We start from the raw sequence: 19,163 nt of genomic DNA, 5'->3' as shown, positions 1-19,163 counted from the left end.
TAATAAAGTTTCTTGTATTAAACATTTGTAATACATTATGTAAATTAATCGGTCAAATATTAATATTATACAAGTACTTTTGAAACCTAAATGTTAAAAAATTTAAAATAAAATTCAATAATATTTGACTAGAAATTATTAAAAAATCGAGTTTTCTCAATACAATAAAAACTTGAATTATCAACTATTAATTCATTTAACACGAGTGTGCAGACCGGAAATAAACACCGGAGCAACAAAGACGATAAATGACATACCTTAAAGCTATAACCTTGATCAATCAGGAATTGTTGCCTTTTAGTCGAGTAGTACACTTCCTGCAAACAGTATCAGCCGATCAACAAACCATTGTTTACACTATGCATACAAATAATCATCGTTCTCGTAAGGAAAATATACCTGTGCATCCGTAGAAACAGGGAATAGAAGAACGCCTCTTTGCCACCAGCCATCCTATCTTCGATTATACCCTATCGGTCCATTCGAAATTTCAGCAACTAGAGAAACAAAGATGAAAACTTTAAGATGCAAAATTAAATTGTAACACTGGCCTTTGCCCTAAGAATACGTCCTAATCGCTGGGCAGATGAAGCCAATTTGCTTCGTACAACTTGGGACCGATAAGGAAGTTCAAGTCTGTAATTATTTCATCCTCTCTCACATGTGTGGCTACATAATAGGATTTACGTATTTAATTAGTAGGAGGCAGCTGAGAGCTAATGATGAATCGAAGAACAAAAATTGAATCACGTACCAGTAAGCCCCAGTTTGCGGACCGACGACTTTCCGAAACATGTGAGCAGGAACCACATGGACCTGCTCGGAGTAGAATCATTTCTCTTATCGAGTATAAGGTCGAGAATCTTTCATAGAGATCGAGAAACCGTGAATAAGGGAAATTAATAATTACCTAGTCCATGAGCAGCAGTCCCCATTCTCTGTTTCTTATCTCTTCAATTATCTTTTCGGATTCTTCAGACCGCTTACCACCAAAAGCAACCATATTATATGTTGTCACAACCACTCCCGCATTCCCGCGGAACCTCTCTTTGCTGCCGGATGTAAAACGACATATTTGTTCATCTCGTATGGTCGACCAAAGCTTGAACCGAAAGGCCCACTGATCCACTGAAACTGCATTTGTTGCTAAACAAAGGCAACTTTTCTTTATCCGGCATGCTGCAGAAACACCAACTAGAGACTTTCCAGCACCACAAGGTAGCACGATATTGCCGGATCCCGCTCTACCTGCATTATCATTTTGCATTCCAAGAGAAAACAACAACGAGAATTCATAAAAAAAAAGTATTATACATGTAGAAACACATAAATATGTATAGGTGTGTAATATATATAATCATACTGTAGACACGTTATTTCACATTCATCCATATATTACACTAAACACATATCTTATTATTTTATTATTTATTTCATGTTTCCAGGCCTAAACAAGATGGCCCAGACCAAATGGCAAGCCGGTTCCCAGCAATGAACTAGGGTTTCTAGAACCCTAGTGTTCCAAGTCTCCACGGCGTCATAAGCCCTTGCTCGAGGAGTCCTTACATCATACGGCCGCATTCCACGCCAGTTTCATCAGCCATTCAACAAATCCGGTTCCCTCGGCGCAAGGAAAGCACACGTAAGCACATAAGACACCAAGCAAAGCAGCGTGTGTTAGTGGGATTCCAAACAACCAAACCGAGTCTTACTCGGATTCAATCTCTAAGGACAGTTTTTTTTCTTATACTATAAATATGTAATCAGAACCCAGTGGAAGGGGGGATTTTTTTTTCTTTCATACTGAATACAAGTAAAGTTATAAGCAAAATTACCAGCAAGACATAACCAAGCATTCAGATTTTCTCGAGGGTTTCGTGCAAATATTTCGAAAAGAAAGGTAAAAAGTTCATACCTTTTGCGTGTTTTCTTCCTTGTCTGGTGTCTTTGTTGAGCTTTGGTTCGAAAGAAACCCAAAAGAGAGCATTTGAGCCGATGAACATTAGGGACCAGGATCTTCTTCCATAGATCTTTGGCTCCTCGAGGCTCGGTTTCAAAAAGTATTTCGATTTTTAAAACGTTGAGACATAGGGCTTTCAGAAAAACCAATTTTTTTTGGGGTTTTACCGCCGATGAACGGTGGCCGCCGCCGTTGAACGGCGGCGGCGAGGCGGTGTGTGGTTACCGGATTCTGGAAAACCCGCCGTGTTCTTCATATTTGAAGAACAGGCGAGAGAGAAATGAAATGGGAGGGGAGGGTTTTTTGATTTCTGCAGAGAGGAATGAAACTAAAAATCGTTTGAGTCACATATGAAGCCCGTTTCAGCCTTATGCCCGACCCGATGAACCTCGGACCCGCGTGTTTTTGTAAGAAGCGAGAGATTTGCGTTTTGGTTCTCCAGTTTCAAAAACGTTTAATTTGGTCCTCTGAATCGATTATTGAATCTGAAATCCTTTTAAATTGACCCTTGAGTTTATTTCGTTTTCAATTTAGTCCCTGCTATTATTATATACCATATTTTCATTATTATTATATTTTATTCCTTTATATATATATATATATATATATATATATATATATATTTTTTGTATATTTTTATTTTATTTTATTATACATATATATATATGCATATAATTATCGTTATTTTTATTATTTTAAGTATCATTGATAGCGTATATAAACATATATTCTTTTTTTCTCTTTTATTATTATCTGTATATTTATTTCTATTCATTTGTTTTATTTAATAATTTTTGTTATTTATATATAGTCTTCGTGTTTTTTAACATCATTATCATTTTCATTTTATTCTACTTTGTATTTTTTAGTTTATTTTCATTGTTCCTTTTGTATTTTATACGTACATATTTGATTATATTTATTTATTTATTTTAGTTTTTTTTTAGTTTTTATTCATTTATTACTATTATATATATCTTTTTATTTTTCCCATTATTTATATCTTCATCATTATTACCGTTATTCTTATTTATCATTTGTTTACTTATCTTCTATTTTATTTTTATTGTGTTTCCTCTATTTTATATATTTATATATGTATATATTATGTATACTTTATGTAATTTTCATTATTATCTTTCTAATGTCTTATTTATATGCCATATTTTATTTTATTTTATTTTTTTTTCTTCTCTATTTTACCTTACGTTTTTATGCTTGTCCTTATTTTTGTTTCATTCATGTTCTCTACCTTTATGTTAATTATGTTTATTGTTTATTTTTGTCTATTTTGTTCTTTATTGCACTTTCTTTATTTTTGATTTATTTTCACCACCATTTGTTAACGCTTCTCATGACTTTTTTAAGGGTATACTTTTAAATCGAATCAGTGGTAAGCAATTTGGATCAATATTTTACCTTTTAATTTAACTTTCAATTTTCTTAATTAAAGACAACTGGAAATTACACAGTACCGAAAGGGCAGTTCAAGGGTGCTAGCCCTTCCTTGACTGTAACCGACTCCCGAATCCGACACATCTCTGGTAAGACGCAGACCAGGTAAGAAATAGGGTATCCGATCAACCCATTTATTTTTAAATAAATGATCGGTGGCGACTCCAATCCACATTTTTCAAGTCGAAGCCCAATTCCGGGGCCCAACTGAAAGACGGTTGCGACAGCTTGGCGACTCCGCTGGGGACACAGGTAAGTGAGTCAGGCTAAGGTAATTTCCAGTTGTCTTTTTGACGAAAAGGGTAAGTTTAAATTTTAAGGTAATATTTCGATCCTTATTACTTATTTTTGATTATATTTTTCGAGTAAATAGTTGGACTGACCGTTTTCTAATGATTTCAGCTTTCCAAACATTTTCATCTAAGGCTCTAAACCCGAGCTCCGAACCCTATTTTAAGTGGGGGTGAAAGCGACGCCTTCGTGTGAATTTATTCACCGTGCGGGCCTAGCAAGTAGCCTTCGGGATTCATATACCTTATGTCTTCGTGTGAATTTATTCACCGTGCGGGCATAAGGGAATGTGTCCCCTCGAGTTTAACTTAGTCCATACAAGCCTGTGATGGGTTTAGGACTAAGGGTCTGGCAAGCCCAAGGGGGCACCGACAAGGAAAACTCGGGTACCGTTTTTTAAAACCTAAACCGGGAGACCATGAAGAATTAGAGCCTACCCCGAAACCACGTTCCAAAACTTAGGATTTTTTACCCTAACCATGTTTTTGTTGCGCTTTTTTTTTCCTTCCGTCATTTTTTATTTGTATTCTTATTTTACTAACGTTTTTGCCTTTGTGTTTGATTTCTAGCATTTGCATCATTACAAGAGGCTATTGATCCCTAAAAAGCGTTTGTTATACACAAAATAATTCGAATTAATGGACAAAGGTGTTGTAATACAAGAGATTGAAAACGCTGAGGCACGACTATGGTCCGAGAAGGCTCAGAAAGAGAAGGGAGACAGTCTTCAAGGAAACTATGTGTCAGAACTGGTTAGTTATGCCGCTGTCAGCCTGAAACAGAATAATGTCCAAGAACTGCGAAACATTTGGGACAGTTGGAAGAATGACAGAAAGCAGAAGTTCAGCCAACGATATGGTGATATTGCCCTCTTGCTCCATGTCAAGACTGATGAGCCCTTACTCCGAGCATTAATTCAATTCTGGAACCCGGGATATAGTTGTTTCACCTTTAACCAGGAAGACATGGTGCCCACTATCGAAGAGTATACTACTCTATTGCACTGCGAAAGCATCAAACTAGAGAGGGCATATATTAAACATGTCAAGAGTCAGCCCTTTAAGAACGGACTGGCCAAGATTGCAGGGGTTGATGAAAAGTGGGTGACTGATCGACTCCGGCACAAAGGTAGCGGGGAAGGAATCGAGTGGATCCATATAAAGCAACTAATGAAAAACCACCCTGATGAGTGGAAGACTATAGACCTTTTTGCACTGGGTCTGTACGGTTTAATCATATTTCCGAAGGCTTTGGGGTGCATTGACGCTGCCGTGGTGGAATTATTTGAGCAACTTTCTAAACGAGTTAACCCAGCACCAGCCATCTTGGCCGAGACCTTTCGATCTCTCAATCATTGCCGAAGAACTGGCGGAGGAAGATTTTCCGGGTGTATTCAACTCCTTCAGGTTTGGATTCACAGCCACTTCTGGAAGACTGACGGGTTGCCTACCGCCGTTTCAGCACCACCTATTCACCTCTAGGTGAATTTATTACCTTAAAATGGCATGAAGGCGCCTCGAAAGAAAAATGGATGAAGGTCTTTACGCATCTTCAAGACCGAGATATTGTTTGGAGAGCCCCTTGGTTATTCCTCAGTGATGTTCTTTTTCGATGTGGTGACTCCGACACTGTGACCTTACTTGGACTTTGGGGAGCAGTCGGGTATGCTCCGCTATTAGCACTTAGACAGTATGGAGCACGTCAGTTTGTCCCAGCAACATGCGGTTTAGCTAGGTCAGAGTTTGAGTATCACGGCGACAGCTATAAGAAGATGATCAAAGAAGCAGCCGATTCGTGGAGGAAAGTATTCCGAATGGATGTTGTAGCTGCCAGAAGCATGCTCACTCCAGATTATATGGAGTGGCGAAGATTGAGAAAGAATGACAATATCCCGGTGCCAGACTGTGATGACACCCGGACCATGGAAGAACATCTCAAGCATGTCCCTTCTGAACTCGAGATAGCCAAGACCGAGTTTGAAGCCGTGAATAATGAGCTGAAGCAAAGAATAAAGGAACTTGAAGCTGAACGTTATCAGTGGAAGCTTGATGCTGACTCTCAGAAAGATCGGGCAGAAAAACTAGAAAAAGAACAAAAAGAGTCCGTTTTGAGCTCGAAGACTTGAGAAAGGGGTATCAAGATAAGGTCAAGGATAACTCCAAGTTGAAGGTAACCACTGAATACTGGAAAGACGAAGCTCATAGCCTGAAAAGGAAGTTTGAGGGGCCTGATGAGAAAGCTTGGAAGGAACAGATGAAGACTGCCCAAAGACGCTTGGCAGATAGTCAATATCAGAACCAGCGCTTGAGAGTTCGGATAGCTGACTTAGAAAAAAGACATGAGAAAGATGACAAGACAATAGCTGAGTTAGAAGCTATTATAGATGGGTTCAAGAGGCAAGCAAACGAGCTTCAGATAGTGCCTTTCGACGGAGGATTACAATGGCGTTTCCGTTGGGAACAAGCACAGCGAAGGGTGAGGGCCCGAGACGCAACCATCAGAGATTTCCTGGATCAAGTGCAAAAAGCAGCCCGTCATCTTCACGGCCTAGCAAGGGAGGCTGGTGTGGTTCGACAAGGCATCCTACCAGTGACAGAGGAAGGCAGAAGACTTGTCAACCTACTGGAGGCTGTTCGGGGTCTAGAGGATTTAGTCCGAATGTACCTTTAATATGTTTTTATGTCTCTTAAAAGATAAGACATTTTTGTCTGAACAAGGGTTATTTATAATAATGAACACTTTTCTGGATCAATGCCTCCAATTGCATACATCATACATTGCATTCCTTGCATTTTATATTTCATGTTTGGTTATTTTATATTTTCCATGTTTTTACATTCGTATTAACTAACAGAACATGTCTCAGACACCGAGCTTACCACCGCAAGCATCAGATACACATCACCCGCACAATACTCGAGCAAAAAAGAGACAAATGGAAGCCAGAATAGAGAAGATCGAAGAACACATGGCAAGACTTCAAAAGGAACTAGAAGATAAGATGGCTCAGAACAGCGAAAGTACTCTTGAGTCCATCAAGAAAAATCAGGAGTCTTTGGTCGACCAAATCGTAGCCAAGTTGTCGGGTCTACAACAAGCCAGTGCATCAGGGGGCATCTCTTCCGAGGGGGTGGCCATACCACCAACCCCGCAAGTGGTTATCTCACCCGGAATATTACCCGGGGACGCATCTGCTACTAAAGGGAAAGTAGCACTACCCGGGGACTCACTCGTTACCAAAGCGAAAGTTGCACCTGCTGCGAAGATGCAAACTTCTACAAGCGTCCCTGATGATCATCCGGATGATTATCATGTCCCAGACTTTGATGAAGAAGATAAAGCTAAAAAGATGGAAGAAAAGATAAAAATATTAGAAGATCAAATAAAGATGGTCCAGGGAGACCATGATTATTATGGAGTGGACGCAATGGAGCTGAGCCTAGTTCCAGACTTGGTGCTTCCACCAAAGTTTAAAGTTCCTAGTTTGAGAAGTTCGACGGGAACAGTTGCCCTTCAGCCCATATTACTATGTTCTGTCGAAAGATGACAGGATATGGCGGGAATGACCAACTCCTGATCCATTGTTTTCAAGAGAGCCTGTCCGGTTCAGCTATTCGGTGGTACAACCAGCTTAGTCGAACTCATATCAAGACATGGAAAGACTTAGCCAAGTCTTTCTTGGAGCAGTATAAGCATATCAACGATATGAGACCAGACCGGGTCATGTTACAAAGCCTAGAGAAGAAACACAATGAGAGTTTCCGACAGTACGCACAGAGATGGAGGGATTTATCTGTGCAAGTTCATCCGCCCTTGGATGAAAAGGAAACAAGAAAGCTGTTTGTACAGACCTTGAAGGCACCTTACTTCGGGCACTTGGTAGCAATCACGTCGGGAAGTTTCTCAGATTTAGTCATGGCCGGCGAAATGATCGAGTTGGCCATTAAACAAGGAAAGATTGAGGGAGGAGACTCCAGTAAAAAGCCTCCCACGAAAACAAGGAGCGAGAGATCAACAATGTGAACACCTACAACGTCAACAAGGGGGTTACGATCTCAAGCTCAAATTCCACAGCAGCTGTACCATCCGGTACTTCTAGACAGAACCAGAGAAACCAAGAAGAGAAAGGGAAAGGGAACAGTTTGACCCCATTCCCATGACGTATAAGAATTATACCAACAGCTCTTCGACACTCATGCAGTGTCGCCTTATCCTATGAATCCAATAAATCCTCCTTACCCGAAATGGTATGACGAGAGCGCTCACTGTGAATACCATGGCGGTGTGCAGGGGCATTCGATTGAAAGCTATCTCGCATTCAAGAGACTTGTGCAACGAATGAGAAACAAGAATTGGATCACTTTCAATTCCGGGGCACCAAACGTCGCCCAGAATCCCTTGCCCAATCATCAGGAGACAGGAATTAATGCCATTACTACTGAAGGGGAAGGAGAATTAAATCAAGGGTTTCGGAAATTGAATCTCCTTTGGCTTGGGTATGGAGCCAAATGGTAAAAGCAGGATTTCTTGCACCATGTTCAGATACGATAGAAAATGAAGATGGTAACCATTGTTGTTACCACAAAAAAGAAGGGCATAAAGTGCAAGATTGCCCAGAGTTCAGATTGTTAGTCCAGCTCATGATGGATCGAAAGGAGTTGGAATTTTACGAAGAAATTCAAGATTCTTGGGAAGCAGATGTTTGTGCCACCGGAGAATCATCAGATAGAAAATTTGGTAGGGGTAGTCCTTTGATAATTACCCCTAAGGCAAGTATGACAGTGACAACACCAGCCAAGGTGGTAATCTCCGCACCGCGGCCTTTTCAATATAAGGACAATCGGTAAGTGCCATGGAAGTACGAATGTCGGGTGAATACTTCCGGAGGAGGTAATAGTAAAGTGGGGCAAAGACCACTGGAGCCATTCAAAGAAGATGTGCTAGTCGTCAATGAACCTATAAAGGAGGAAGAAGCTAAAGAGTTCCTCAAGATCTTGAAGCACAGCGAGTACAACATTGTAGAACAGCTCCACAACTTACCTACACGTACTTCATTGCTAGCACTATTTTTAAGCTCGGAGGCACACCGAGAAGCGTTGTTGAATGTCCTTAATCAAACGTTCGTGCCACAAGACATACCAGTCAGCAAGATGGATCGACTGGTAAACAATATTCAAGCTGATAATCTCATCTCGTTTTCAGATGATGAGATTCCATCAGGAGGAAGGGGCCGAACGAAGGCGTTACACATTACCACCTACTGTAAGGGGCACGCTTTACCAAGTGTCTTAATCGATAATAGTTCAGCCTTGAACGTGATGCCTTTGATTACATTGAAGAGGCTACCAATAGATACCTCTCATATGAGAGCTTGTCAGAATGTGGTCCGAGCATTTGATGGGACCAAAAGAGAGGTAATCAGAAAGATTGAGGTACCATTGACCATCGGACCAGCCACCTATAATGTCGAGTTCCTTGTGATGGATATCATGCCGTCCTATAGCTGTCTTTTGGGAAGGCCGTGGATTCATCAGGCAGGTGCAGTACCCTCCACGTTGCACCAGAAAGTTAAATTTGTCATTGACGGGGCCTTAGTAATCATCAACGCTGAGGAGGATATCGTGGCAAGCGTGACCACGGAGGCTCCATACATCGAAGTAGACGAGGAAGCGGTAGAATGTTCGTTCCGCTCTTTGGAGTTCGTGAATGCCACATTTGTGGCAGAAGGAAAGAGAATCCCAAGACCTCGACTCTCCAAATGCACAAGGATGGAGATAAAGCAAACCCTAGGCCGAGGCGCCAGAACCGGGAGAGGTTTTGGGAAATATTTGCAAGGGATGATCAATCCTGTCATTCCTATCCCAAAATCAGACCAATTTGGGCTCGGTTTTCAGCCCGGTTATCATGAAAAGAGAAAGGAAATCCAAAAGAACCGGGAGAGAAGGTTAGCTAGATTGACTGGAAACGAACTCCAATGGAAGCCTATGACATTCCCGCCGCTTTTCAGAACATTCAAGTCAGGTGGTTATGTGTTTGAGACCACCACATCCGAGTTAGAAACGGCTCTGGAAGATCTGAACGTTAATGCCGTGACCACAGAAGATGTTGACAACGGAGATAGATCTGGGATATGCCTTCTGCCACATGGGTTCGTGCCTAGCAGTTGGTCGGTGGAAGAACTACCTGTGGTTTACAAGAATCTTTCAGAGTAATATTCGAACTATCCCTATTTGCCTATACCCGGGGCAATAGGTGATCTTTTGTAAGGGTGAATAAATATTTTGTTTAAGTTTAATAAAGGATGCATTTTTTTTCTTTTCCATGGCAAACAAATTTTTCTTTTATTTATTATCTATCTTCCTCATTCCAGTACTTCATTTCCAGTTACTCTCAAAGTTAGTTCTTGACCATTCCGTGTGGGATATTATCCTCTCACACATACACATCTTCTTCCTTTCAGGTTCCCAGATAACGATAATGTGGGCACTAATGACCCTGATCCGGAGGTGGATTTTGAATCAACCATTTGTCTTGGGGAATTTGAAGAATGCGATAATGAAGAAGAGTACAACTTGCCTACCGAATTGTTGAGAATGATAGAAAAAGAAGAAAAGCAAATACTGCCACATGAGGAGGCGATCGAAATCTTAAATTTGGGCACTGAGGAAGATCGAAAGGAGGTTAAAATCGGTACAACTCTTTCGACTGAAGCAAGAAAAAACCTGATAGCCTTACTTCAGGAGTACGAAGATGTGTTTGCTTGGTCGTATCAAGACATGCCGGGACTAGACACAGATATGGTAGTTCACAAACTGCCAATCAAACCAGAATTCAAACCAGTGCAGCAAAAACTGAGAAGAATGCGACCAGAAATGCTCCTTAAGATCAAGGAAGAAGTCAAGAAGCAATTTGATGCCGGTTTTCTCCAAGTAGCCAAATACCCTGAATGGGTGGCCAACATAGTGCCTGTGCCGAAGAAGGACGGGAAAGTACGCATGTGTCGATTACCGGGACCTTAATAAGGCCAGTCCCAAGGACAACTTTCCTCTGCCACACATAGACACTCTGGTGGACAATACGGCCGGGAACGCCTACTTTTCATTCATGGATGGATTTTCGGGGTACAATCAGATCAAGATGCATCCCGAAGACATGGAAAAGACCACTTTCGTCACAATGTGGGGAACTTTCTGTTACAAAGTGATGCCTTTCGGATTAAAGAATGCTGGGGCAACATATCAGAGAGCTATGGTGACCCTGTTCCACGACATGATGCACAAAGAAATCGAGGTTTATGTCGACGACATGATTGTCAAGGCACAGACCGAGAGTGAACATGTCAAGAATCTGAGGAAGCTCTTCCAGAGATTGAGAAAGTTCCAACTGAGACTAAACCCTAGCAAGTGTACCTTCGGGGTAACATCTGGAAAACTACTAGGCTTTATAGTCAGCAGGAGAGGCATACAGGTCGATCCAGATAAGGTTAAGGCTATCCAGAATCTACCTCCACCACGAACCCAAAAAGAAGTCCGAGGTTTTCTGGGCAGACTAAACTACATAGCTCGGTTCATCTCTCAGTTAACCGACAAATGTGACCCCATCTTTCGTCTCCTCCGAAAGAATAGCCCTGGGGCATGGGATAAAAACTGTCAGATTGCATTTGAGAAGGTAAAAGAGTACTTGTCTCACACTCCTGTCCTGATGTCCCCTATCCCAGGAAAACCTCTGTTTTTGTATCTCTCCATATTCGAGAACTCCATGGGGTGTGTTCTGGGTCAACACGACGAGTCTGGGAAGAAGGAAAGAGCCATCTACTACTTAAGCAAGAAGTTCACCGATTGCGAGGTCCGATATCCTCCTATTGAGAAGGTCTGTTGTGCCCTGGTATGGGCTACAAAAGGCTTCGACAATACATGTTGTATCACACCACTTGGCTGATTTCCAAGTTAGACCCTCTAAAATACATGATGGGTGTACCTGCTCTATCCGGAAGGCTAGCCCGATGGCAGATGCTTTTGTCTGAATTTGACATCGAATACGTAAGCCAAAAAGCGGTAAAAGGCAGCGCCATATCCGATTTTTTGGCAAGCAGAACTGATGAGAACTATGAGCCGCTGGACTTTGATTTCCCAGACGAGGACTTAATGGCCATATCTTTAGAGGAAGCAAGCATTTCAACGGACGGTTCCTGGAGAATGCACTTCGATGGGGCATAAAATGCACTAGGACATGGCATCGGGGCAATTCTAGTCTCCCCAGAAGGGAGTCACTACCCATTTACCAGCAGACTGAACTTTGATTGTACCAATAACATGGCAGAATATGAAGCCTGTGTCTTGGGAATTCGGGCTGCACTGGGGCAAAATATAAAGACTTTGCGGGTGTATGGAGACTCAGCTTTAGTAGTCTATCAGCTCCGAGGAGAGTGGGAAACCAAGGATATAAAGCTGTTGGAGTACCGAAAACTAGTGTTGGATCTGCTCGAAGAGTTCGACGAAGTCACCTTCCACTACGTGCCTAGAGAAGAAAATCAAATGGCTGACGCTCTAGCTACCTTGGCAGCCACATTCAAGGCTGGCGGGGAGTCTGAAATGATGCCAATTAACATGCAGTCGTATGAGTACCCAGCTCATTGTTACCAAATTGAAGAAGTGAAAGACACTAAGCCTTGGTACTACGACATTCTGCAGTATATCAAGCATCGGAGTTATCCAGAAAAAACCACTGAAATCGAGAAGAGAACCCTTAGAAGGTTGGCAGCTGGATATGTCCTTGACAGAGAGGTTTTATACAAGAAAAGCCATAACCAAGTTCTGTTAAGGTGCGTCGATGCTGAAGAGGCAAAAACGATAGTGGAAGAAGTACATGATGGGGTTTGTGGAGCACATGCAAATGGGCATATGATGTCAAGACAAATAATGAGATGCGGATATTTTTGGTCCACACTGGAAAGTGATTGCATCAACTATGCTAGGAGATGTCATAAATGTCAGATTTATGGAGACAAGATAAATGTTCCACCCCATCCGCTTCATGTAATGACGTCACCATGGCCTTTCTCTGTGTGGGGCATGGACGTTATCGGGCAAATCCATCCGAAGGCTTCGAATGGTCACCGTTTCATTCTCGTAGCAATTGACTATTTCACGAAATGGGTAGAGGCTGCGTCATACGCCAGTGTCACTCAATCCACTATTTGCAAGTTTCTGAAGAAAGAAATTATATGTCGGTATGGTCTACCTGAAAGGATTATCACCGATAACGCAACAAACTTGAACAACAAGATGATGAGTGCTGCTTGCGAACAGTTCAACATAAAACATCACAATTCCACTGCTTACAGACCAAAGATGAACGGAGCAGTAGAAGCAGCAAATAAAATATTAAGAAGATAGTGGAGAAAACAACTGAAACTTACAAAGACTGGCATGAGAAGTTGCCTTTTGCTTTGTTCGCTTATCGAACCTCGGTACGAACTTCGACTGGGGCAACTCCATTTTCACTAGCCTATGGAATGGAAGCAGTGCTACCCATTGAAGTCGAGATTCCGTCTCTCAGGGTCTTGTCAGAAGTCAAACTGGATGATGCAGAATGGGCACAATCCAGATATGATCAGCTTAATCTGATAGATGAAAAGAGACTGAAAGCCATTCATCATGGTCAAATCTATCAGAAACGAATGATCCGAGCACATGACAAAAAGGTGCGCCCGAGAATGTTCCGCGAAGGGGATCTAGTGCTAAAAAGAATTTGGCCAGTCCATAAAGATGTCCGAGGAAAATGGACGCCAAATTGGGAAGGACCTTATGTCGTGAAAAAGGCTTTCTCCGGAGGAGCCCTCGTCCTGGCTGAAATGGACGGACCTGAACTACCACATCCCATCAACTCGGACGCAGTCAAGAAATACTTCGCTTAGGATGAAAACCCGAGAGGGTGTCCTAAGTTGAAAAAAAAAAAAAACGCTTAGGATGAAAACCCGAGAGGGCGTCCTAAGTTGAAAAAAAAAAAAAAAAAAAACGTTTAGGGTGAAAACCCGAAAGGGCGCCCTAAATTGAAAACAGAAAAAAGGAAAAAGAAGAGAAAATAAGGTGGGTTCAAGATGAAAACCCGCAAAGGGCGTCTTGCAACTAAGGATGGGTCCAAGTTGAAAACCCGGAAAGGGCAATTTGGATATCAACGGTGGAAACATCCCGGCACATGAATCTTCTACGAACCCAGCAAATCGGAGAAATGTCGCACCCTCCCAAACGTTGTCGCATTTTCAAAGATCCTTTGGCAAAGGCTGCACTCAAAGTCACCAAACGGCTTTTCAACTCAGAAGTGCCCACGTTATCGAGATCTAAGACATTCATTTACACATCATTGTGTATTCGTTTTCTAGAATGTTTGCCATGTATTATTTGTTCTTCTCCTCCCTTATGAATAAAGACCATCTTTCCTCCAATACCTTTTGAGCATCTTGAATTAGATTTAAACCTAATGGTTTATTTATTTTTATGAAAGATAATCGCATATTGCTGTACAAAGATTCATTGAAAAGTACAGGTACCCAGAAGCCGATCAAGGCTCATGCACATGCTTGAGATGGTTGAGGAGCATCTTCAAAAGAAAAGAAAAAAAAAAATCATCAAACATTTGAAGAATTCAAGATCAGAGATCGGAACTTCAAGCTCAAGAATCAACAACGACAGGCCACCGGAGATCGAGATTACTCTCCAGAGCTCAGAATAACATATGTTGCATATGCACTTTAGGCATACCTAAGAGCATGACATCCATAACATCACATATATGCATATCTTTGCAGGTTTTACCCAGAGCCAATTTCAACTTCACAACGAAGGATATTGGACTCCAGACAACGCAAGTTCAACTTCACGACGAAGGGACCGCTGGTTGTCACCAAACATTTCTCAAATTTAGAGCCAATTTCAACTTCACAGCGAAGGATATTGGACTCCAGACAACGCAAGTTCAACTTCACGACGAAGGGACCGCTGGTTGTCACCAAACATTTCTCAAATTTAGAGCCAATTTCAACTTCACAGCGAAGGATATTGGACTCCAGACAACGCAAGTTCAACTTCACGACGAAGGGACCGCTGGTTGTCACCAAACATTTCTCAATTTCAGAGCCAATTTCAACTTCACAACGAAGGATATTGGACTCCAGACAACGCAAGTTCAACTTCACGACGAAGGGACCGCTGGTTGTCAACAAACATTTCTCAATTTCAGAGCCAATTTCAACTTCACAACGAAGGATATTGGACTCCAGACAACGCAAGTTCAACTTCACGACGAAGGGACCGCTGGTTGTCAACAAATATTTCTCAATGTCAGAGCCAATTTCAACTTCACAACGAAGGATATTGGACTCCAGACAACGCAAGTTCAACTTCACGACGAAGGGACCGCTGGTTGTCAACAAACATTTCTCAATTTCAGAGCCAATTTCAGCTTCACAACGAAGGATATTGGACTCAAGACAGTACAAGTTCAACTTCACGACGAAGGGACCGCTGACTGTCAACCGTCAACTTCTCAAAGAGCCAATTCCAACTTCACAAACAGATTGATCCAACTTCACGACGAATGAGTCATCTGTAACGTCAACACTAAAGTCTTCAGTTCAAATTCCACCTTCACGATGAAGTATCTTGATCCAGAAGACGGTTCAGAGGTCATTCACCAAAAGCTTTGAGTTCAATTTCAGCTTCTCGACGAAGGATATTGTGCTCATAGACTTCAAGTTCAACTCGGCCTCACGACGAGGGAGTCATTTCGCGATTCGAATTGACAAACCAGTTTCAACACCGGATTTCAATTCTACGACAGAGGACATTCGATATGGATGAAATTTGTGTCTATTAATCTTTGCTACATTTTCGTTACACGATAATAAGCAAAGAGGGGCAGCTGTAGACACGTTATTTCACATTCATCCATATATTACACTAAACACATATCTTATTATTTTATTATTTATTTCATGTTTCCAGGCCTAAACAAGATGGCCCAGACCAAATGGCAAGCCGGTTCCCAGCAATGAACTAGGGTTTCTAGAACCCTAGTGTTCCAAGTCTCCACGGCGTCATAAGCCCTTGCTCGAGGAGTCCTTACATCATACGGTCGCATTCCACGCCAGTTTCATCAGCCATTCAACAAATCCGGTTCCCTCGGCGCAAGGAAAGCACACGTAAGCACATAAGACACCAAGCAAAGCAGCGTGTGTTAGTGGGATTCCAAACAACCAAACCGAGTCTTACTCGGATTCAATCTCTAAGGACAGTTTTTTTTCTTATACTATAAATATGTAATCAGAACCCAGTGGAAGGGGGGATTTTTTTTCTTTCATACTGAATACAAGTAAAGTTATAAGCAAAATTACCAGCAAGACATAACCAAGCATTCAGATTTTCTCGAGGGTTTCGTGCAAATATTTCGAAAAGAAAGGTAAAAAGTTCATACCTTTTGCGTGTTTTCTTCCTTGTCTGGTGTCTTTGTTGAGCTTTGGTTCGAAAGAAACCCAAAAGAGAGCATTTGAGCCGATGAACATTAGGGACCAGGATCTTCTTCCATAGATCTTTGGCTCCTCGAGGCTCGGTTTCAAAAAGTATTTCGATTTTTAAAACGTTGAGACATAGGGCTTTCAGAAAAACCAATTTTTTTTTGGGGTTTTACCGCCGATGAACGGTGGCCGCCGCCGTTGAACGGCGGCGGCGAGGCGGTGTGTGGTTACCGGATTCTGGAAAACCCGCCGTGTTCTTCATATTTGAAGAACAGGCGAGAGAGAAATGAAATGGGAGGGGAGGGTTTTTTGATTTCTGCAGAGAGGAATGAAACTAAAAATCGTTTGAGTCACATATGAAGCCCGTTTCAGCCTTATGCCCGACCCGATGAACCTCGGACCCGCGTGTTTTTGTAAGAAGCGAGAGATTTGCGTTTTGGTTCTCCAGTTTCAAAAACGTTTAATTTGGTCCTCTGAATCGATTATTGAATCTGAAATCCTTTTAAATTGACCCTTGAGTTTATTTCGTTTTCAATTTAGTCCCTGCTATTATTATATACCATATTTTCATTATTATTATATTTTATTCCTTTATATATATATATATATATATTTTATGTATATTTTTATTTTATTTTATTATACATATATATATATGCATATAATTATCGTTATTTTTATTATTTTAAGTATCATTGATAGCGTATATAAACATATATTCTTTTTTTCTCTTTTATTATTATCTGTATATTTATTTCTATTCATTTGTTTTATTTAATAATTTTTGTTATTTATATATAGTCTTCGTGTTTTTTAACATCATTATCATTTTCATTTTATTCTACTTTGTATTTTTTAGTTTATTTTCATTGTTCCTTTTGTATTTTATACGTACATATTTGATTATATTTATTTATTTATTTTAGTTTTTTTTTAGTTTTTATTCATTTATTACTATTTATATATATCTTTTTATTTTTCCCATTATTTATATCTTCATCATTATTACCGTTATTCTTATTTATCATTTGTTTACTTATCTTCTATTTTATTTTTATTGTGTTTCCTCTAATATTTTATATATTTATATATGTATATATTATGTATACTTTATGTAATTTTCATTATTATCTTTCTAATGTCTTATTTATATGCCATATTTTATTTTATTTTATTTTTTTTTTCTTCTCTATTTTACCTTACGTTTTTATGCTTGTCCTTATTTTTGTTTCATTCATGTTCTCTACCTTTATGTTAATTATGTTTATTGTTTATTTTTGTCTATTTTGTTCTTTATTGCACTTTCTTTATTTTTGATTTATTTTCACCACCATTTGTTAACGCTTCTCATGACTTTTTTAAGGGTATACTTTTAAATCGAATCAGTGGTAAGCAATTTGGATCAATATTTTACCTTTTAATTTAACTTTCAATTTTCTTAATTAAAGACAACTGGAAATTACACAGTACCGAAAGGGCAGTTCAAGGGTGCTAGCCCTTCCTTGACTGTAACCGACTCCCGAATCCGACACATCTCTGGTAAGACGCAGACCAGGTAAGAAATAGGGTATCCGATCAACCCATTTATTTTTAAATAAATGATCGGTGGCGACTCCAATCCACATTTTTCAAGTCGAAGCCCAATTCCGGGGCCCAACTGAAAGACGGTTGCGACACATACCATTTCCAAACATTTTACTAAGACTATTTTCCTGATATGTTCGTGGCTGTGCATGAGGCTTCAGTTCCATGTCGAGGTCGGAATTGACCTATACGTCAAAGGAAAAATTAAAAAAAAAACCAAGATATTATCAGGACCTGAATAATATGGACTCAGTTGCCACCATTTATCGGAAACCACTTTTTTTATTAGTGTCGAGAAAAATGTTAATCGCGGTGTCATTTCGAAAATCGTACTCCTCTAACATTGGATAATTTAAAGCATTCAGCAGGCATCGTTGCTTCACATTTTCAACCTGTCAATGCAAAAAGTACAAGGTAAGATATAGTTAAATGTAGGATTATCACATTTCGTAAAGATCGGCCGAAAAACTCTGCAACCGTATCAATGTTCCATCAAACTATAAGCTAAGGAACTTATGGTCCAACATCACCGATTTATTTGCATGAAAAAGATATGATTGCACGAACAAAAAGACGGCCCTAAAATTGTATCCTCAAAGAGATCTAGCAATAATAATGGACTTGAAATACGAAGTCAAACAATAAGTAGAACCACCTGAGCACGGTCGATTTCGAATGGATGGGCTTCTTTCTCTTCGGCAGCAGCAGCCAATTCTGCTTCTTAAGCAAACCATCATGGCCGGTTTCGATTTCACCCGCAGTTTTGCTGATTGTAAATCCATCACTTCCATGCACATTCTATAAAAAGCGTGAAGATAACATCAGTCGGGAAACATGACTTTGCGTCAACTGCAATTAAAACAAAATAAATCAACAAATTCATTTCACATTATGCAACAAACGCTGCGATCGACATCACCAAACAATGAATACCAATTAACTCATAAATTTCCAGAAATCAGACAATCATCTAAAACAATGACCAACCAACTTGCCTCCGGAAACGGGGATTCGATAAAGTAACGATTCTTCTTGAGTACGAGCTTGACTTTTCCATAATTAGCAGTAGAAGCATGTATGAAATCAAACATTTCTTTAGGAAGCTTGGTCTTGGACAGTTTATCCAACACCGATACAATGGTTTCCGTTTCCAGCCCCACGGATATGGCGGCATACAGAGAATGCGGCGTTAGATTGTACTTGTGCATCGACTCCTGTCTACACAAATGGAAAATTCACATCCATAACCGTATAAAGAGATGCATCCAATTATCCAAATAAGCAAACAACAAGAAAAACAATTCAAACATCAATACCTGCAAACAGGTTCAGCTATAGCAATGAGAAAATCATTTGCTTGTA

At 40.4% G+C, this 19,163-nt stretch overlaps 1 pseudogene; it reads right to left on the bottom strand.

Annotated features, from left to right (window-relative positions):
* Positions 1-669: 669 nt before the first annotated feature.
* Positions 670-19,009, bottom strand: LOC120132625 (annotated as a pseudogene).
* Between the last annotated feature and the right edge of the window lie 154 nt (positions 19,010-19,163).

Source organism: Hibiscus syriacus, unplaced genomic scaffold (assembly GCF_006381635.1).
Source record: "Hibiscus syriacus cultivar Baekdansim isolate YM2019G1 unplaced genomic scaffold, ASM638163v2 tig00110569_pilon, whole genome shotgun sequence".
Classification (NCBI taxonomy): domain Eukaryota; kingdom Viridiplantae; phylum Streptophyta; class Magnoliopsida; order Malvales; family Malvaceae; genus Hibiscus; species Hibiscus syriacus.
The sequence above is the reverse complement of the archived record's forward strand: the minus strand, read 5'-3'. Positions and strand labels throughout refer to the sequence as shown.